The following is a 23,912-nucleotide window of genomic DNA, read 5'->3' on the forward strand; positions in this document are numbered from 1 at the left end:
ACCCTGCTTTGTCTCCAGTGTCTGCTAAAATGGTTTCTACATGATAATGGGATTTTTGGGTTTCAAGGCTTCCCCAGAGTAAGAGAAAGGGGCACATTGAAATTAACATCATAAGTCTCAGTGTTCTTATTGACCTATTGCTGTTTCTTTCTCTTTTTTTAGGATTTATTTATTTATTTGAAATGCAGCGTTAGGGGGGCGGGGGGAGAAAAAGAGAGAGAGCTTCCATCCTCTGGTTCAATTCCCAATGTCCTCTGCAAAGGCCAGTGCTGGGCCAGGCCTGGGCCAGGCCTGGGCCAGGCCAGGGACCCAAGGACTTGGACCATCTTCCATTGCTTTCCCAAGTACATTAGCAGGGAGTCCAATTGGAAGCGGGGCATCTAGGACTCATATCGGATCTGGTGCCCATAAGGGATGCCTGCATTGCAGAAGGTGGCTTAACCCATTACACCACAGGGCCAGGCATTCTAAAATACAAAGTCTATTCTAGTTTTGTCAGTTTTCTCATTAATTTTATGAAAGAAATAATTTTTTGAGAATTTTACTATATTTTTACTGACATCCTTCTCCAAATCTTAATTTCTGAGAGCCAAGATGACTTGATAGCAGTAAGTATCATCCCCTTTGGGACTCCAAATGATTTTACAAAACAATATTTTGCTCCAACTCTCAGTCTTTTGCAGACATTGCATTGGGGTAAAGGACTATAGGATGTTAGACACATCTGCTTGAATTTCCCATCTCTTCCTGATCCTGGTCCCTCAAATCTCAGTTTCCTTCTTTGCTTTCCAACACCATCAGAAAATTGCATTTTTTCATTTGGTCTAGTTTCTATAGTTGTTCTCAGATAGAGGTTATTATGATATAAGCTACTTCACTAAATCCAGAAACAGAAGTCTTTCAATAATAAAAGTCTCTGTGATATATTCTGATTTGAGATCATCAATTGATTTATAGCTAAAATTTGACCTGACACCATATTACTGTGTAAGCATAAAATATGCTTTAGCTTTAACATGGGGACTTAATTTTGAATCTCAACTTTTATTCTATATGGTAATAACTTAACTCTTAATTGAGTGACTTTTTTATTGTTAGCTTCACTACTAGATGAAAGACTCCACAAGGCCATACACTAAATATGTTGGGATTTTCTTCTATTATGTGTACTGGCACACAGTAGATATTCAATGAACATACTTTGAGTGAATGAATAGTTCAACTAATTTAACTATTAAATACAAACATAAAAATATGTGAACATAAATAAACAGCACTTGAATTCCTATCCATATATTCAGAGAATATACTTGTAATTTTACTAATGATAGATAAAATGTCTATTAAAAAACTTCTCTAATCTTTAAAATGCATGACATAAAATAACTCCTAAGACTACAGGATTATAAACAAATTGACAGAACTACCCCTGTCATCATTTCCCTTGTATAGACTAAGCTGTAATTTTACTAGGAAAATGTTTTCTTTTGTTTAATTAATATGAATACTTTTCAGTTTCTTATATTCCTCTCCCTTATAGTTGAAGTCATACTTTACATATATATTGTAACTTCTCACTTGGAGCAGATTTATTAAGTGCAACATAATCACATTCTCCCACTGCATTTTTTAGGCAGTTGATAAAAAAAAAAAAAACTCCATCACACATCATTTATATTCATTGAGTAATTAACAATTATTAATAATTCTCCCTGGATTGTTTACATAGAATTCAGAATGAAAATATGTCCACATAAATTATCTTATTCAGAGTGAATAGCTACTTTCATTTTACGCTTGACTGACTTTGGACCTAGGTTACTGAAATGAACAACATGAATCACTCACTGCTATCTAATTTTTTCTGCGTTCATCTGTCATTTATCCTATATCTTTCTTTTTATAATTAATAGATGATTTTTATTTCTAATTATCCTACAAGTAAACTACTTACTAAAATCCTTTAGTTAAGTTAATAAAACTAAAGATACGTTGATTCACTGTTGCCATTTTGGTTTATTTAGTTATAATCATATTATACAGCATTTTCTATCCATCTAACTTCACTTCAGCATCCTTCCCAGGAGAACAAACAGTAACTTGAGTCCTAATAATACATTACACTATGTGGAGAATTACAAAAGAAAAATCTAGAAATCTGAAACAGCTTAAATTGCATGAAACTCCATTAGCAGAAGTAGTGAAAAGGGAATTTTTAAAATAACAATCTTCAAATATATAATAAATCTAGGCTGGATAAAATAAATAGTCTTACAAATGTTTTCTCAGACAATGGGAAGAAATTTAATCACTAGAGTAAAATGTATCTGTTGTCATAGCATCTGGGAAAGTATAAAGGCCCAGTGGACTAACGCAGTCAGTAGAAGCTCAAGATTGAAATAGTTTGTGTGAATTTTCACTGTGGATAGGTTTCTGACCTTTATTCACAGTAAATGTTTCTAATTTAATTCTTGTCATCTCAAGCACTGTATAAAGTATGTTTTGGTTCAGCAAATGGATATCTTAAATTAGTGGAAACTTTAGGAGTAAATACTGGAAGCATTTCCAATAATGAGATGAATATTTAGAAATGTGGAACAATTGAATGTCAAGCTAATCTTGATAGGAAATAGAAAACAGTTATCTAAGGAATGCAGAGTAAGTCTTGTGAGCAGTGGAGGCATCTGCACCAATACAGTACTTTTCTCAGAAAAGAATAGTAGTCCCGTTGTTACTGTTTGGGCTCTGAACACTTGTTCCAGTCATAAAATATAGGATCTACTTAAATGCGCAGCAAATAGTAATCACAGAAATCTGTCAAACCAAGGGACTTTCAAGACATATTCACAGTTATTTTTATGTCATAAAGATGTATTCCCCCTAAAATATTTATATACAATGCAATATGTATGGGACATGTATAATACGAAGGACAAGAGGATACAGTATTGATGACAATTTCTTCATAACTGGGGCAACTCAACTCTAATTGATATTGTTTGGGTGATTAAATTTGTCTCTGATATCAGAGCTCCATGTAAGACTTTCACTCACTCAAAAAATTATACTGCCCTACACAGCAATGGAGGATTAAATTGTCCATTTCTCTCTTTCCAGAACATTGACAGCCATATCATCAATAAGTTCCCATGAAACCCTTAAAACTAATGGTACCATACACTTCATTTTGATGTACATATGCCATTACAAGAAGTGGAAACCTCCCACAACAACCCTTTACCCTCAGGCTTTTGTTGCCCTGTATCACCTCACCTATCTTTCAATCTTCTCCAATTTACAAAGTTCTCTGATCAAAGGCCTGAAATAGTATCCTACTTCATTTAAAGTAAAAGCTGAAATATTTAAAACTGTTTAGAAGGCCGAGTATAAGCTTTCTAGAACCATACCTCTCTAAATTCTTTTTTTAAAATTTTTTAAACTTTTATTTAATAAATATAAATTTCAAAAGTACAGCTTATGGATTACAGTGGCTTTCTCCCCCCCATAACTTCCCTCCCACCCGCAACACTCCCATCTCCCACTCCTTTTCCCATCCCATTCAAAGCAAGATTCATTTTCAATTATCTTTATATATAGAAGATCAATTTAGTATATACTAAGTAAAGATTTCAACAGTTTGCACCCACACAGACACACAAAGTATAAAATACTATTTAAATACTAGTTATAGTATTTATTCACATTGTACAACACATTAAGGACAGAGAACCTACATGGGGAGTAAGTGCACAGTGACTCCTGTTGTTGACTTAACAAGTTGACACTCTTGTTTATGGCGTCAGTAATCTCCCTAGGCTCTTGTCATGAGTTGCCAAGGCTGTGGAATCCTCTTGAGTTCACCAACTCTTATCTTATTTAGACAAGGTCATAGTCAAAGTGGAAGTTCTCTCCTCCCTTCAGAGAAAGGTACCTCCTTCTTTGATGGCCCATTCTTTCCGCTGGGATCTCACTCACAGAGATCTTTCATTTAGGTCATTTTGTTTTTTTCCACAGTGTCTTGGCTTTCCATGCCTGTATCTCATAGACTTTTTAGCTGGATCCAAATGCCTTAAGGGCTGTTTCTGAGGGCAGAGTGCTGTTTAGGACATCTGCCATTCTATGAGTCTGCTGTGTATCCCGCTTCCCATGCTGGATCATTCTCTGCTTTTTAATTCTATCAGTTAGTATTTGCACACACTAGTCTTGTTTATGTGAATCCTTTTACTCTTAATCCTATCATTCTGATCAATTATGCACTGAAACTGATCACTTGGACTAGTGAGATGGCCTTGGTCCATGCCACCTTGATGGGATTGAATTGTGATCCCCTGGCACATTTCTAACTCTACCATTTGGGGCAAGTCCGATTGAGTATGTCCCAAACTGTACATCTCCTCACTCTCTTACTCCCACTCTTACATTTAACAGGGATCACTTTTCAGTTAAATTTAAACACCTAAGAATAATTGTGTGTTAATTACAGAGTTCAACCAATAGTATTAAGCAGGACAAAAAAATACTAAAAGGGATAAAGTATTAAGTTGTTCATCGACAGTCAGGACAAGGGCTATTCAAGTCATTGTTTCTCATAGTGTCCATTTCACTTCCCCAGGTTTCCTTTTTGGTGCTTGGTTAGTTGTCACCAATCAGGGAGAACATATGATATTTGTTCCTTTGGGACTGGCTTAATTCACTCAGCATGATGTTTTCCAAATTCCTCCATGTTCTTACAAATGACTTGATTTCATTTTTTAACTTTTGCATAGTATTCTATAGAGTACATATCCCATAATTTCTTTATCCAGTCTACTGTTGATGGATATTTAGGTTGATTCCAGGTCTTAGCTATTGTGAATTGAGCTGCAGACAGCTCTTTTATTAGCCAATTTAATTTCCTTTGGGTAAATTCCAAGGAGTGGGATGGCTGGGTTGAATGGTAGGGTTGTATTCAGGTTTCTGAGGAATCTCCAGACTGACCTGGAGATCAGGTCAGTGGCTTGACCAGTTTGCATTCCCACCAACAGTGGGTTAGTGTCCCTTTTTCCCCACATCCTCGCCAGCATCTGTTGTTGGTAGATTTCTGTATGTGAGCCATTCTAACCAGGGTGAGGTGAAACCTCATTGTGGTTTTGATTTGCACTTTCCTGATGGCTAGAGATCCTGAACATTTTTTCATGTGTCTGTTGGCCATTTGGATTTCCTCTTTTGAAAAATGTCTATTGAGGTCCTTGGCCCATCTCTTAAGTGGGTTGTTTGTTTTGTTGTTGTGGAGTTTCTTGATCTCTTTGTAGATTCTGGTTATTAACCCTTTATCTGTTGCATAGTTTGCAACTATTTTTCCCATTCTGTTTGTTGCCTCTTCACTTTCCTGACTGTTTCTTTTGCAGTACAGAAACTTCTCAATTTGATGTAATCCCAATAGTTAATTTTGGCTTTGACTGCCTGTCCCTCCAGGGTCTTTTCCAAGAAGTCTTTGCCTGTGCCAATATCTTGAAGGGTTTCTCCAATGTTCTCTAATAACTTGAAGGTGTAGGGTCGTAGATTTAGATGTTTTATCCATGTTGAGTGGATTTTTGTGTAAGGTGAAAGGTAGGGGTCTTGCTTCATGCTTCTGCACGTGGAAATACAGTTTTCCCAGCACCATTTATTGAATAGACTGTCCTTGCTCCAGGAATTGGTTTTAGATACTTGCTCAAATATAAGTTGGCTGTAGATGTTTGGATTGATTTCTGGTGTTTCTATTCTGTTCCATTAGTCTAACCATCTGTTTCTGTACAGTACCATGCTGTTTTGATTATAACTGCCCTGTAGTACATCCTGAAATCTGGTAATGTGATGCCTCCAGCTTTGTTTTTGTTGTACAAGATTGCTTTAGCTATTCGAGGTCTCCTGTGTCTCCATATGAATTTCAGCATCATTTTCTGCAGATTTGAGAAGAATGTCTTTGGTATTTTGAATGGGATTGCATTGAATCTATAAATTGCTTTTGGGAGAATGGACATTTTGATGATATTGATTCTTCCAATCCATGAGCATGGAAGATTTTTCCATTTTTTGGTATCCTCTTCTATTTCTTTCTTTAAGGTTTTGTAATTCTCATCATAGAGATCTTTAACGTCCTTGGTTAAGTTTATTCCAAGGTATTTGATTGTTTTGTAGCTATTGTGAATGGGATTGATCTTAGAAGTTCTTTCTCAGCCATGGCATTGCCTGTGTATACAAAGGCTGTTGATTTTTGTGCATTGATTTTACATCCTGCTACTTTGCCAAACTCTTCTATGAGTTCCAATAGTCTCTTGGGAGAGTTCTTTGGATCTCCTAAATAAAGAATCATATCATCCGCAAAGAGGGATAGTTTGAGTTCTTCCTTCCCAATTTGTATCCCTTTAGTTTCTTTTTCTTGCCTAATGGCTCTGGCTAAAACTTCCAGTACTATGTTGAATAGCAGTGGTGAGAGTGGGCATCCCTGTCTGGTATCAGATCTCAGTGGAAATGCTTCCATCTTTTCCCCATTCAATAGGATGCTGGCCGTGGGTTTTTCATAAATTGCTTTGATTGTATTGAGGAATGTTCCTTCTATACCCAGTTTGCTTAGAGTTTTCATCATGAAAGGGTGTTGTATTTTATCAAATGCTTTCTCTGCATCTATTGAGATAATCATATGGATTTTCTTCTGCAGTCTGTTAATGTGGTTTATTACATTGGTTGTTTTGCGCACATTGAACCACCCCTGCACACCAAGGATAAATCCCATTTGGTCTGGGTGGATGATCTTTCTGATGTGTTGTTGTATTCTATTGGCCAGAATTTTATTGAGGATTTTTGTGTCTATGTTCATCAGGGATATTGGTCTGTAATTTTCTTTCAATGCTGCATCGTTTTCAGGCTTAGGGATTAAGGTGATTCTGGATTCATAGAAAGAATTTGGGAGGATTCCCTCTTTTTTGATTGTTCTGAATAGTTTGAGAAGAATTGGAGTCAGTTTTTCTTTAAATGTCTGGTAGAATTCAGCAGTGAATCCATCTGGTCCTGGGCTTTTCTTTGTTGGGAGGGCCTTTATTAGTTTCAATTTCTGTCTCAGCTATGGGTCTGTTTAGGTTTTCTATGTCTTCATGATTCAATTTAAGTAGGTTGTATGTGTCCATGAATCTATACATTTCTGATAGATTTCCCTGTTTGCTGGCATACAACTCTTTGTAGTAATTTCTGATGACTCTTTTTTATTTCTGTGGTGTCTGTTGTTACATTCCCTTTTTTATCTCTGATTTTATTGACTTGGGTCTATTCTTTTTTTAGTTAGTTGGGCCAATGGTGTGTTAATTTTGTTTATTTTTTTTTTTTTCAAAAAACCAGCTCTTTGTTTGGCTGATCTTTCGTAATTTTTTTTTTGATTTAATCCTGTTGATTTCTTCTCTGATTTTAATTATTTCTCTTCTCCTACTAGTTTTGGGTCTGGTTTGCTGCAGTTTTTCTAGATCCTTGCATACCTCTCTAATTTCATCATGCTGGCTCCAGTAACCCAGCCACATTCACTTTCTTTCTGCTCCTTGAATGTAATTGACACCTAACTTCCTTGAGAGATTCCATCTGCACTCTCTCTACGGAGCACTCCATCCTCAGCTGTCTGAATGACATGCCCCCTTACTTCCTTCTGGTCTCAAATGTGTACTTATCAGAGAGATGACCATATTGTATAGAAATTAACATCTCTCATCCAGGACCAGCATTGTGGTGTAGCAGGTTAAACCTCTGCCTGCAACTTTGGCACCCCATATGGGCACCGTTTCAAGACTCGGCTGCTCTACTTCCTAACCAACTCCCTGCTAATGTGTCTGGAAAAACAGTGGAAGATGACCTAAGTCCTTGGGACCCTGCACCCACGTGGGAGACCCAGAGGAAGTTCCTGGCTCCTGGCTTCTGCCTGGCACAGCCCTGACCATTGTGAATGTTCACCCTTCATGACCAAGTCCCACACAGAGGACCTGTACCTCCCAATTAGTTCCTAGTTGTCCTCAGCCTGTCAGTGTTTTACGATTTTACCCACATTGAATAATGCTTCTGCATTCTGGATTTCATGCCCCTGCATCCCTACTCTACCCAATCCACATTCACTTATCCTTATTCTAAGCCTTTCCAGGCATATCTCAGTCACTTTATGTCAAAGTTTTTCAGCTTTTATGCTGAATCACTTTTAACGGCAGTGGGAGACAAAAATCACTCTGTGAATTTAAAGGTGATTTAAAAGATTCACTTTTAAAATTCCATGTTAGTTTTGTTTCAATGTCATAATATACCTGTATTTCAAATGAAAATAATCAGTTAAATATTTTACAAGGTAATATCCTTTATTTCTCTTCCAAACTGATTTTCAAGTAAAATAAGACTAGCAATATTTATTCACTAGCAGGTATTAGGACCTAGGTTAATTGCTTGACATAATGTTATATTTTCAATTACTAATAAAATATTTTGAGAGAAATAAGCTCATAGTAATAAAGTGATACAGTTAAGAATTTTAGAATTTGGGTTTGAATTCAGTCTCTTAAATCCATGTGTCATACTTATCTTTAAATACTCCTTGCTTACTCACATATCCAACTCAACCATAGGACTGTTGTAACAGCAATAATTGCATTTTAATGGCATCCTTCTAAAGACCTGGTATCTTACCTCAAAAGTGAAATTACAATATAGGAAATTCAGAAGTCATTAATGATAGATGAGACAGAGAAGCAGAAAGTACTCAAAACACACAATAAGTAAGACTGGCAACTTCGTTTATGCTATGTGTTGTCTCATCAGAAATAGCATCTACTAGGGCTTGTAGAGATTGGAATGTAACATATCTTTAAATGCAATATTGGAATCAGCCTTCTATATTGCCAAACTGCTCATCAGGGATGTTGTACTAGTTTATTCACTCATTGATGACTAACATGAATAGCAGCCTTACAGATGAGGGTCTTTTTAAAAGTATTATTTTGTCTTGATATAAATTTGCTGAGTCCATGAAATAATATAGCTCCAATAGTAGTATTCAATATCTTACAGAAATGAAAAAGATAGTATTTGAAGGAAAGATGATCAAAGTTCAAAACTTGTAGAATTTCAACAGGTGTCACCAGATTACAAATACAGAATCTTTGTTGTCAAGTTAATAAGGCCTGTGAGCTAGAATTGGGTTACTTTTCCAATTTCCTCCTCAAAAGTATTCCATTTATTGCTGCCAGACAGTCATCACCAAATATTTTCAGAGCTTTACACTGCCTGTAGGATAAAGTACAAACTTGTCAGCCTGGGGCTTGAGACCTAACAATCTAACTTCCCATCTTCTCTCACCAGGACTCAACACAAATCCTTCTTTCTGCACTTTATATCAGAAGTTTCAAAATCAAATGCCTATCTATAGAGGATGGGAAAATGGTATAGAAAAGGAAAATAGGACAACTGTCTAAGTAGAATCCATTTCCTTAATTTCAAAATGGCACTTAGTGTGCTAAGGTGGCTATAAGTATAATCATCCTATTTTATATTTGCCATATTCAAAAGGTTCTCATTGTTCCAGTCTGCATTTTTAAAACTGTATTTTAACACCTTCAGGTGCATATATATTTTTAATTTACTAGAATGGCTTGGTAATAACCATCATCTATTTTCTGTTAGTAGGTTTGCCTTTGGCTCATCGATTTCTGAGTCCTTCATCTTGACTCTTTTGTTTGTTGCCATATGCTTTGTGAATAGTTTTTCAAATCTTATATGTAAACCTCCCAAGTCAGGCAAGTATATATTTTACTTTCTACATAGAGTTTTGAATTTTGTGTAGTCAATTGCACTTGTCATCTTGATATTAGGTCATAAAGTTCTTACCATTAATATTCATTGTATGTGTGCATGATATTATAAGAATTCCCATTGCTGGGGCCAGCGCCGTGGCTCACTTGGTTAATACTCCGCCTGCGATGCTGGCATCCCATATGGGCGCCGGGTTCTAGTCCCGGTTGCTCCTCTTCCAGGCCAGCTCTCTGCTGTGGCCCAGGAGGGCAGTGGAGGATGGGCCAAGTGCTTGGGCCCCGCACCCACATGGGAAACCATGAGGAAGCACCTGGCTCTTGGCTTCGGATCAGCGCAGTGCGCCAGCCACGGCGGCCATTTTGGGGGTGAACCAATGGAAAGAAGACCTTTCTCTTTGTATTTCTCTCACTGTCAAACTCTATTTGTAAATTAAAAAAACTAAAAAAAAAAAATTTCCATTGCTTGCTCTGATACTTAAACATCCATAGAAAATATTTGGTATATGAAAAAGTTTATAAAAATGCTTTTTCAGGGGCTGATGCTGTGGTGTAGCAGGTGAAGCCGCTGCTTGCTGTTCCAGCATCCCATATGGGTGCTGGTTCGAGTCCTGGTTGCTCTACTTCCGATCCAGCTCTCTGCTATGGCCTGGGAGAACAGTAGAAGATGGCCCAGCTCCTTGGGCCCCTGTACGCATGTGGAAGACCTGGAAGAAGCTCCTGGCTCCTGGCTTCGGATCGGCCCAGCTCCAGGCATTGCAGTAATCTGGGGAGTGAAACAATGGATACAAGACGTCTCTCTCTCTCTGCCTCTGTAACTGTGCCTTTCAAATAAATAAATAAATGTATTTAAAAATGTTTTTTCTTGACTATTATATTATCTTGACTATTGTAGAATTCATTCAGGGTTTGATTTATAATGGAAGAACTGGGATCTAAATAAAATGTTCACAGCAGATAACATTACTGTTTATTATTAAGAAATAGATATGAAAAACAAAGCTATTAAAATATTATTTTAATGTTTTTAAATAAAATGGCAGTAAAAATTGCCAAACATTATTTTAAATTCTAAAATCTTGTGATGCTCTTTCAAGTTTCACAAAGAATTTACCTAAATTAAAACATCAACATCATAATTCTACACACAGAATTGACTGAGAAGGAATTGTGAGATGGAAAAAAAGCTGTATTTTATAATATCTGTTTTTTTAAAAAAATATTTATTTTATATATGTGAAAGAGTTACAGAGAGAAAGAGGGAGAGAAAGAGATCTTCCATTTGCTGTTTCACTCCCCTAATGGCTGCAATGGCCAGGGATGGGTGAGGCTGAAGCCAGGATCCAGGAGCTTCATTTGGACTTCCCACACAAGTTCAGAAGTCCAAGGACTTGGACCATCTTCTGTTGCTTTCCCAGGAGCATTAGCAGGAAGCTGGATCAGAAGTAGAACAGCTGGAACTCGAAACTGCACCCATATGGGATGAAGGCATGACAGGCAGAAGCTTAAACCATTTAAGCCACAATGCTGACCCCATTCTGGCATCTCCTCCCATGCCTACAATTTCAGTCTTGTTTATTTTTGCCAATACTTCTTCCTCTAAAACTAATCTTGCTTGTCATCACTTTGGCATTTTCTAAACTGACTGTCACCTAATCTGGTCAATTCATCACATTTTAATGAAAATTTATTCAATCCTCTATAGTAAAAAAGTTATCAATGCATCAAAAGGATGAAGTTATCCCACTGGTCTTCTATTTAATAAAATATTTGGAACATAAGAGATATAAGAACACAATACCATTGGACATAAAATCATAGATCTTCCTTTTTCGTCCAGATCTCTTCTACTGGGCATAATATGCCTACGTTAATGTAGAAATTAGGTCTATAGTTCATGTTTTCTTTCCTTAATTGTCTCTATTTCCATGCCATTTAAAGATTACTTCATTGTTCCCACCACATCTTATGTCTTCTATAGTACTTATTTTTGTTCTTCATATAATCCATTGGCTCATGTAGACTCTTTTGATAGCCAAAATATTTTAATAATTTTTAAAGATTCATAAACATTCACAATTAAATATCACAGAGAAAATATACTTTTGGAACGAAGGGACATGCATGAGCAATTCACATTACTAGAAATCTCAGGGCTTTAAAAAAAGTTCCGACAATGTTATACTTCAGTGAGCAAAGCAATGCAGGAGGAGGAAGTTATCTTCAGTGCCATGCTCCATAAAGCAAGTAAGTCACATTGATTTCTCAGGTTACTTCAGGATGTGCAAATCCTGATTAACAACAATAGTGAAAACAGTAACAGAATCCTCTGCATAGTTTAAGGATATTCTCTTGGTAGAAAGGAATTCAGGAGATATATAAAGAGACAGTCTTTTTCTAAGTCACTGCTAAATGAAGCTATTGATTTTCTAAGTGACACCAGAGACTAGTTATGCTTATATACACATATATATGTAGACATCAAACTGTCCTTGACAGCCATACCTTTGTGTATTCTATGTATATATATGTATTATATATACACATACTTTATATATAGACACACATATATTTTATATATGCATACATATATACTGACATGTTTATATACATATATGCACCCACAAAGATACTGCTGTCAAGGAGAATTTGTGGCTTACTGTCATGTCTACAGAGATGATATAGTCAATTTTGTATTTGGAATTTACCCTCATCAACAGTAAAATATTTAAATCTCAAAAATATATCTCTCTGGCTTGACTTCCTGTTTCCCAGAAGAGATAAGTTTCTTGGTAAGGTTTTGTATTATGCCCTTTCAAGACACACCTTGAAAGAGTAAAAACTCATTCAAACTAGTAAAAGTCTACTAGCTCTTTGGAGTAACTGGAGAACTTTGCACTGACTACCTAGCTATTAGCATCAAGTATAAAATATCATGCTAGGCATAAACAGAGCACTTATATAAACCATATCTTAGTTTCAATAAATAAGGAACACAAAGAGGAGTGATGATAAATGGATTGTTAAGTGGCTAATTTAGAGAGTACAATCACTTGTGCAATAGATTGAAAAGAAATATTCAAAGATTTTCAACCAGATTCTTTTAGTGTAATGTGTTCTCTATTCCACCAGGTATACATTAAGTTTCATAACTCCTTCTTCTGCATATTATTCTCCAACCAATCTACATGGTTATTATGGGAGCCCCTGGGAGGATAATATGGCCCTGTTGCTCACCATAGTTAACTGATTTAGGTGAGGAAATATGACTAAAGCTGCAAAACACTGTAATTTGAACTTAGAAAGAGAGCTCAGTCTCCATGTGGTGCAAATTCAGTAGTGCTTTGGCAAACATGTTTTGCCATGTAACTAAAGAAACAAATGAAGCAGACATTCAGAAAATGAGACTCAAAGTACAAGCGCAAAGCACCAGAAGAAATGCCTCTTGGAGAGTGATATTAGCAAAATGATGGAGAAGGTAACTAGACATTTATTGTTGGGACCGTATTCTGACACAGTGAGTTCAGGTGCTGCTGGCCATGCTGCTGGCCATGCTGCTGGCCATGCCGGTGGCCATCCAGCATCCCATGAGTGCTGTTTCAAGTCCGGGTTGTCCCACTTCAATCCAGGTCCCTGCTAATGTGCCTGGGAATGAAGTGGATGATGGTCCAAGTACTTGGTTCCCTGCCACCTGTATGGGAGACCCAACTGGGGTTCCTGGATTCTGGCTTCAACCTTGCTCAGCTTCACCCGTTGTGGACATTTGGGGAGTGAACCAGTAGATGGACTATCTCTGTCTCTGTCTCTCTCTTGATGTCACTCTGAACCAAAACTACAATGAAATGACAGTTAACAACAACTAAGGTAATTAGAATCATTAATTAGAATATAATAAGTTTTGGGAAACATTCAGAGGAATTGGAAATGTTATGTACTGATAGTCAGAATTTAAAATCAGGCAGTCAGGTTGGAAAAATAGCCTGCAGTTTCTTCAGTCAGAAAACAGAGTTATCATATGACTTAGAAATTCTACTTCTAGGTATATCACTAAGATGTATGAAAATATATACTCATACAAAAACTTGTACATAAAGTATTATTCATTGATTTATTTGATCACTTATTTAGTAGGTTTTAGAGTATTTCCAGCTTTTCTATTATGGAAAACTTTCTGTAAGACTTATTATGCCATTCTATTAATGTAAAAGAAAATAAAATTAGTATTCAATCTAGACAAACTGGAGAGCAAATTCTCTATGAAATCTTCTACTGATAGTTTTTCCATAGTGCTTCTACTATTATGAAAAGCAAACACACGGTGGGAACCCACAACATATCAGACCAGTTGCAATAATTAGAAAAGAATCATCATCCTAGGATCCTTGTTAAAGGACAATAAGAATTAATAGCCGTTAACTTGAAGGCAATTAAGAATCCATTACTTTCTTTTTGTTAAGTTTCAGCTACCTAGATTTTCATAATATAGTCCCCAAATTAGATCAGGCATACCCATCAGGTATGGCTTGTAGCACAGAAGCAGAATATTTTAAAAACTAGAACTTGATGAAGATGTGGAGACATACTTAATAGGCTGAGATAAAAAAATAGTTCCCGGACCTGTCCAAGACCACATTACTAGGAAAGTCAACACACCAAAATATTTGTTCTGAGAAAATTATCTTAAATATTGTTCACTAGCAATGAATTAATGTTCTCAGCATTAAATTGACTTGATTGAAGAAGCTAAAGATTGTGAAATATTCTGGGGCCGGCACTGTGGTGCAGCAGGTCAACGCCCTGGTCTGAAGTGCTAGCATCCCATATGGGTGCCGGTTTGAGACCCAGCTGCTCCTCTTCCAATCCAGCTCTCTGCTATGGCCTGAGATAGCAGTAGAAGATGGCCCAAGTCCTTGGGCCCCTGCAACCACGTGGGAAACCCAGAAGCTCCTGGCTCCTGGCTTGGGATCGGTGCAGCTCCAGCCATTGCGGCCATCTGGGGAGTGAACTAGCGGATGGAAGACCTCTCTCTGTCTCTACCTCTCTCTGTAACTCTGTCTTTCAAATAAATAAAATAAATCTTTAAAAAATATTCTAACATAATTTTAATTGGTGAGGTGACAGAGAGGTTTAAAAATATTTTTGGTCATAGATTGTGTTTAATCACTTCTAATCTCCATGTAAAGGAGTCCGGATTGTGTTTTTCACCTAATCATACAATATCCTTATCAATCCTTTTTCCTGATGTTGAGACTTTTGAGAGTAGATTATTCCTTAAACTCTCACTGGAACCCTGTTAAGCAGGAAATGGAGGCATGGACTGGTGAAGGTAATATCTTGCCCGAGGTCAGCAGCCTGGAATTAAACATGGGTCTTTGGTGTAGGTGGCAGGCACCCATGTTCTTGAGCCATCATATACGGCCTCCCGGGATACAAGTTATTAGGAAGCTGAATCAGGAGCTGAGTCAGATCTCCAACCCACACATTCCAACCTGAGATGTGGGCATCCCAAGTGGAGTCTTAACCACTAAGCTAAAGACCCACCTCTACTGTTCTCATCCCAAAATGTGTGTTCTTCCTGACTCTGGGCAATGAAAAAGACCTATAAGCAATACATACTAAGTAGCAAAGAAAAGGTTTAATGCCCAGGTAATGGTTTCAAGGTATTATTCTCAGTAAAAGTATGGGTACCTGAAGAAATGGAAGATTCTGATCTGAGCCAGGAAATATGCAAGATGGACCCTGTGGATCTTGGTGTGTCAATAAGCAAAGGAAATACTTAAAAATTAAAAAACCATAGAAAGACAAATATCACATGTTCTCACTTATATGTGGGAGCTACAATTAAAAAATAATAAAAAGCAAAACCAGAAAGAAATGCTTGGGTGTATCAGCATTGCTGCAAATATAGTTTTGCCAAACTTTGTTTTATATCTTTGCCAAACCAATGGTTAAAAATGATATACCACTATAGTTTTAAAACTCTCTGATTATTTTAAATTTGCTGTATATTGTGTGAAATGGTCATCTTTTCATTTGATTATTGCCTATAGCCCTTGTGTATATTCCCACTGAACTAGGTTCTTTTTTATTTGTTTAACTCTTTATTTAGTGGAGCATTATACCTTTTACTAAAATGTAAATTTTAAATGTTATCTCAAAAGGCAAGAAAGAAAGAAAAAGAAAGACAAAGAAATGGAGGGAGAAGGGGAGGAGGAGAGAACATGGGAGTGAAGGCAGGAGGGGAAAAGGAATGTATCATTATATTCTTAGAATTGGATCTATGAACTACATTGAACCAGTTCTCTTTGCATAACACCTTAACACCAAAAATAAAGCATAAGATGATAAAAAAAAAGGAGAGAAAATATTTAGAGCAGAAACCAAATAATAGAAATAAAATCAAAATGTCTTCTTTGGAAAACACAAATTATTTGAAACAAAAATAAGGCTGATCAAGCAAATGAGAAAGGCACAAATGGACAATAATATGAATGAAGTGAGAAAATCCACATATATAATAAAGAAAGCATAAGAGTCATAAATATGCTATGAATAACTTAATAATAAATGTTAACATGCCGTTGCCGCGGCTCACTAGGCTAATCCTCCGCCTTGCGGCTCCGGCACACCGGGTTCTAGTCCCAGTTCGGGCGCCAGATTCTGTCCCGGTTGCCCCTCTTCCAGGCCAGCTCTCTGCTGTAGCCCGGGAGTGCAGTGGAGGATGGCCCAAGTGCTTGGGCCCTGCACCCCATGGGAGACCAGGATAAGTACCTGGCTCCTGCCTTCGGATCAGCGCAGTGCGTCGGCTGCAGCGCACAGGCCGCGCCGGCCACTGGAGGGTGAACCAAGGCAAAGGAAGACCTTTCTCTCTGTCTCTCTCTCTCACTCTCCACTCTGCCTGTCAAAAAAAAAATGTTAACATTCAACCTACCATTTTTCTAAATTACCAAAACTGACTCAAGAATGAAAAGTAGAAGAGGAGGGATTACTACTTAAACTTACACTTAAAATTACAGTGAAAGAAATTGAGTACATCGGTGAAATTTTAACACAGAAACATCAAGTAAATAAACAGCAAAGGGAAACAATCTAATTATGCATACGAATTATTTAACAGAAAGTCAGGGAACTTGCTCCAACTCTTTCAGAGATTAGCATAACTTTGACAATCAGAAAAGGACACAAGTCAAAAGGGAAATAACCCTGATAAACATATACATAATAATAAGGAATTAAGTATAAGTCAACTAAATCCAGATTCAAAATACAGGGGCTGATATTGTGGCACAAAGGGTTAAACCACTGCTTACAATGCTGTCATCTCCTATTTTAGCACCAGTTCAAGCCCAGGGTGCTCCAATTTGGATCCAGTTCCTGGCTAACAGGCCTGGGAAAGCAGCAGAAGCAGAAAGCAGGAAGATGACCAAAGTGCTTCAGCACCTGCCACCCACGTGGGAGAACTGAATGGAATCTCTGCTTCCTGGCTTTGGCCTGGCCCAGCCCCAACTACTGCAGCCATTTTAAAGCTGAACCAGCAGCAGGGAGATCTCTATCTTTGTTTCTCCCTCTGTCACTATACCTTTCAAAAACATAAATCTTTTTTCTTTTGACAGGCAGAGTGGACAGTGAGAGAGAGACAGAGAGAAAGGTCTTCCTTTTCCATTGGTTCACCCTCCAATGGCCACAGTGTGCTGGCACACCGCGCTGATCCGAAGCCAGGAGCCAGGTGCTTCTCCTGGTCTCCTATGCAGGTGCAGGGCCCAAGGACTTAGGCCATCCTCCACTGCACTCCCGGGCCACAGCAAAGAGCTGGCCTGGAAGAGGGGCAACCGGGACAGAATCCGGCGCCCCGACCAGGACTAGAACCTGGTGTGCCGGCACCGCAGGAGGAGGATCTTAATTAAAAAATATAAAGTCATCACCAGAGTTTATCTCCAAAATGCAAAGATAATAATAAAGCATAAAAAGCTATTTATGCATTCTAGTATATTAATAAATGTTATAAAATAGAAAAATAAATAATTAGAGGAAAAATTACATTTATATCAGATATGACTATCTTCATAGAAACTTTAAGAAATACATTCTGAAGACTAAGATAAGAATTTATAAAGTCTGATAGTAAAAGATATATAAAAATAATTTTTTCAGTTACACAGTTATAAACTGAAATTTAAAGAAGGATCATTTATAATCTATATAAAATATATGATATTATATCTGATATAAATGTAAACCTGAAAAACCTGGTTCAAAATTGTAAGGAAGAAAATTATAAAACTTTATTGGAATAAATAAAATTAATTTTGAGTAAATCACATTTCAATATGTCTATGCATGAACATTAAAAATGGTAAAAGTGTGAATATTGCCAAAGTAATATTTCAACTCTATGTAAGAGTGAATTGAAAATATGTATTTGCAAAAATTAAAGAAAATAAAGAAAGGAAGGAAGGAGGAAGATAGGGGGATTGAGAGAGGGAGAGAGAAAGAGAGGGAAGTATGGTTATCTTCGGGGAACTGTAACTATGAAATACATGAAACCTGTTCTCTTTGTATGAATAAAATTCTTTTAAAAAGCTATATAGCTCAAAGCAGTATCTCAAAAGATTTTATATCAGAATTGAATAAGATAATTCTGAAGTTCATACAGAAGAATGAATTAAAAGTCATGAGGACAATTATTTTCCTTTCCTTTTTATTCACTTATTTATTTGAGAGGCAGAGAAACAGAGCGAGAGAGAGGGAAACAGAGAGAGAGAGAAAGGGAGAGTTCCCATCTGTTGGCCCATTCCCTAAATGCACAAAATGACTGAGACTGTGCTTGCCTGAAGCTGGGAGCAGAAACTCAGTCTGTTTGTTTTTTTTGTTTGCTTATTTAAAAGTCAGACTTACAGAGAGAGGTGGAGAGACAGAGAGAGAAAATATCTTTCATCTACTGGTTCATTCCCTAGATGGCTGCAACAGCCAAGGCTGGACCAGGCCAAACCCAGGAGCCAGGAGCTTCTTCCAGGTCTCCCACATGGGTGCAGGGACCCAAGCACTCGAGCCATCTTCTGCTGCTTTTGCTAGCCCAATAGCAGGGAGCTGGATCAGAAGTGGAACAGCTGGGAGGTGACCCATTTTCTTGAGTCTTTACTGCTACCTCCTGAGGTCTGTACAGCAGAAAGCTGGAGTGAGGAGCCAGAGCTAGGTATTGAATCCAGGCACTCTGGCATGGAACACGGGCATCCCAACCAGCACCTCAACACTAGGCCAATCTCCTATAACCAAGACAATTTTGAAGAAAAAAAAAAAAAAACAAGGCAGAGATGCCAGTATAAATACTCTATTAGACATAGAGTATCTCTAAATTAAAAATATTCTAGACAGTCTGCTGCTCATGTAAGTGCAAATATAACAAACTCACAAAGATATTAGCAATTACCAGTGAGGAATTGTGAAAACAAATACAGTCACTTAAATTTTAAGAACTAGATTAGAAGAAATATATCCATCCATATATATATATGTGTGTGTGTGTGTGTGTGTGTGTGTGTATGAATGATACAGGTGGGATCTGAAATAGTCATTTGAAACTAATGCTGTGGAATTATTTCCTTTGATATGTAACAAGGGAGGGAAAAGAGAAATAAGTTGTAAGCTGTATGTTAAGCAGGAGCAAGTCTATGAGATTTGCTTTTGATTCTTTGAGTGAAAGTTCTTCCATGTGACACTCATTCTGGATGACAACTCTTATATCATCACTACATAAATATATATATATGCATAAATAACTCTTCTTTCCTCATTAGAAATCATGAAATGATAATTAGCATTATTTATCTTAATAGCTAAAATGCCCACCCTGTATGCCATAGCCAAAGATTATACCTTTCTAGATTAAGTCATTCCAGTTCTACTGATTTTAGGTCATTCTGTCCCTTGCAGGTTGTCCATATCAAAACTGCAAGTTGCTATTGATCCATGTTTTAAAAATGAAATGTGCAAGGAGTATCATTAAAGTTAATTTCATATTTTACAGTTTCCTTTAAATTTGTTTCTGGTAGGCAGAACTATGGTCTCCCAAGTAGTTCACATCCTAATTCTTCATACCAGAGAATATATTACTCTTATGGAACACAGGACTTTCCAGAGGTTATTAAGGTTATCAACCATGAGATTGGGAAATTGTCCTGGATTACCTGGGCAATCCCAATTCAATATAATTACATCAGCCCTTAAAAGCCAAGGGGAAAGTAGATGAGTGGGGTCAGAAATATGAAACAGAAGGAGAGATTCACAGTGTAAGAAAGCTGAGCCACTGTTGTTGGCTTCGAAAATGGAGGAAGGGAATCAAGACTCAAGGAATCCAGGCGATCTCTTACAACTAGGAATTTCCTTGGTTGATAAACAACAAGGAAGTGAGAACTTCATTCCTACAAAAACAAAGAATGGCATTCCGTGAAGAACTCTGTGGTGGACTAAATATTTGTGTTCCCCCCCAAATTCATATGTTGAAATCCTAATTCCAAAGTGATTATATTAGGGAGTGAGTACTTTGATAAATAATTAGGTCATGAGGGTGGAGTCCTCATGCATGGGACTCACACCCTTATAAAAAGACATGAAAGAGCTTGCTTTCCCTCTGTCTGCTTTCCACCAAATGAGGATACAATGAGACGTCTGTGGTCTGTAAACCAGAAGAGCACTCTGACAAGGACATAGCCATATAGCTATGCACTTTTAGCTCAGATTTCCAGCCTTCGAACTATGAGTAATAAATTTCTGTTGTTTTTTTTTTTAAAGTCACCCAGTCTATGGTACTTTGTTATTAGAGGCCCAAATTAACACAGGCATGAATGAGCATTGAACAGACTCTTGCCTTGAGCCCCCAGAAAGGAACAAAGGCCTGAAAACACCTGGATTTTAGCTCAGTTGGACCCATGTTAGATTTCTAACCTCTGAAATAATAATAAATTGTATCATGTAAGCCACTAAATTTATGGTAATCGGATTTGCTGCAATAAAAACTAATGTAATATTGATGTATTAATTACAAATTTTGTAACTCATCTGGATGAGAATTCTAAATCAGACTTAGTATAACTATTAATTATTGTATCTCTGCTGCTGGGTTTACAATTTAATGTTTTCCTTTCTTTAAAGTAATGTCATAATCTGAACTATGCAAATGAAGTAAAAAGGTAAAATGGGGAATATGAGAAAGTATATATTTTCATGGTTAAGAAGAGAATGTGGTTGGCCAGAGAAGAACAATCCACTGGGATTACAAATAAATTAAGAATGTTCTAATAAGCACATCGTGAACTTTCAGAAATATGTCCTTCCCCTTTTATTGTGATTAATTCCCTTTAAAATTAATGAGACTTATGTGCTCATAGCAAGGTGAAAATAAACCTTCTAATGAGCAATGACTTAAATCCCTGTGTATCTGGGGGATAATTTAGTAGAATTTATTAAATCTTTTAAAACAACCATGGAGAATACCCATAAGGATATTCAGCTATGGTGTAATCCAGACCCATTAGAAGAGAAGATATAGTATGTGTTCAGTGCCTATCTTCATTTTGAATATTTGTATATATGCTACTTTTATTCTCCATTAAATAAAAGCTACATAAGATGAGGATTACTATGTAAAATAAAAATAACAGTATTTGTGATAGCCATGGCAATATTCAATTTCAAAAATGTGTCTTAATATTTTTACTAAATCATTAAATGTATTGAAAGATATTCTACATTGCTTCTAGAAAAGTCTGTCTCAAGACTGTATCAAGTTTTCCCTGTTCCCATGACATTTATTCAGGTAATATGTGTTTAATACAGGCATGCAGTTTATTACTGACATTTGTAACTCACTGTCTATGGTGGTAATATGACCATTTTCTCATTTTGGTTGCCTTTGATGTCATTATCCATACAGAATAGATATGTATACTTTATTATACTGCAAAGAGAAAATCAAAGTCTCTTAACATTTTCTAAGTAGAGTATTTGGCCCATATTGATTGAATTAGATTTTTATAGCTTGTAAACTACTCCCTGGGAGAAAGTTGGGCACTTTTGGAAGCTGTGTGAACTCTTCCTTGCCACTAGGGTACCATTAAGTAAGTTACTGCTTCAGTGGCCTGAAAGAAGTCATTCAGCTTCCAAAATGCCTAACTGACTCTCTGGGAGTAGTGCAGGAGGTAGCTGCTCAGTCACTATTGTTTTTCATATTGTCAACTTCCAGTTGAATAGTGAATTTAATGGAAAGACACTAAGTGCACCAGATTCTCCAGCATGGGCACTCATCAAGGCTAAATTAGCCAGTCTCTTGTCTAACTTGAGAATTCAGCCATGGCTTCGTGGGAAGATTGTAGGCAATTGTTTAATGACTAAAGGATGCTGGATAGATTTGAGGTTAAAAGTCAGTACCAAGGGTTTTAGATAATTTGTCTCATAGAATTATTTTACACAGAGAATATTTTAGCACTAGATAAAGACCTGGAGATCAGAGCTACCTGAAAAACAATGATGGTATAGAAGGAGATTTTAGTTTTTACAACTGGCTTTTTTTTTTTAATTAAGAATAATATATTTCTAAAAAGCTAGGAAACATTTTTGTGAGACATTAATATAAGGTTATCTTTCAAGTAAGAGCTGAAAGGTAAGTAGGCTTTACAGACACCAGTAAAACTTACGGGTTTAACAGAATCACAGAGAAGTGACTGATATTCAGAACAAGCAGTTTATATTAGTATGTCTACAGCAATTAGCATAGAAACATAACACTATATTGCAGGGGAATAAAATGTGCACGGTAGTATTATAATGATGCATAACGTGTTAATTGTTAAGATTCAACCAATACCCAAGGAAATATATGATAAAGTTAGCTCCTTTGTTTTAAATGCTTAAATTGTCATTTTAAGAAATATCTAACTGCTGCTGTTGTACAGAGACAATTTGATGCAAACTTCTGACATCTATAAAGTTTTTTAAGTGTTTGAATTATTATTTCATGGTTTACCCATCAGTAAAATCATAATTGTCACTTGTTTTATTTATTTATGATTGGATTCTATTTAGGGAGATCATGAGAAGTAGAAATGCATATTAAAAAGAAAATTGGATCCTGTGCTACATTAAGAAAAACAAGTAATTTGTCTTTCAACTAGAAACTCAAAAGAGAATCAACAAAGAGTAAGTGTAAAGTAGCACATTTACTTGTTAACATATAAATCTAATGCTAGAATAATAAGACCTTATTCTCTATACATAATGACTGCAAAGTCAAATGCTTCAGATCAGATATTCCATAATCCCTATTACCTGTGCCAATGAATTTCAAATGAGCAAGGCTTTTGTGTTTCAATCTCAGAGGAACTATGTTCATATTTGACAAGAATATATTTGGAGAAAAATATTTATATGATAATTGAGCTAACATTTCTACTTTGTGTAATAAATGACCAACAAATAATTCCATCTATGATGATTATCAGATTTAGCTTTTCTCTGGAAACTTCTGAAGGCAGGAGAGATTATCAGAAATTCTAACGTTATGAAAATTATATTCTTTACAGCTAAGTTCAAAAGAATTCCAAAGTACCAAAGAATTCCACTTAGATTTCTTAGAAACTTGTATTTTTTAATATTAAGATACTAGTTACTTATGAAGTTGTAGATTTTGTTACATATACCACAGAGTAGGCCAACTTACAAATCTTTTTTAAAAATTTTACTTAATATATATAAATTTCATGTATACAGATTTAGGAACATAGTGATACTTCCCACCCTACCCTCACTCCTACTCATGTTTCTACCCTTCCTTGTTCTTCCTCTCCTAATCATTCTCTTAATTTGTACAATGATCTACTTTCAGTTTACTTTATACTCATAAGATAAACCCTACACTAAGAAAAGAGTTCAACAAATATAAGAAAAAAGCAAAAAACAAAAACACTGTTCAGGGCTACAAACAATCATCAAAGCTCAAAATGTCAATTTCACTCCTATCCATTATATTTTTGGTACTCTGTTAGTTACCACAGATTAGGAAAAACATACAGTGTTTGTCTTTTGGGGACTGGCTTATTTCACTAAGTGTAATGTTTCTAGTTGTATCCATTT

The sequence above is a fragment of the Oryctolagus cuniculus genome, chromosome X (genome assembly GCF_051225735.1).
Source record: "Oryctolagus cuniculus isolate XC-2025 breed Fujian yellow rabbit chromosome X, ASM5122573v1, whole genome shotgun sequence".
NCBI classification, from domain to species: Eukaryota; Metazoa; Chordata; class Mammalia; order Lagomorpha; family Leporidae; genus Oryctolagus; species Oryctolagus cuniculus.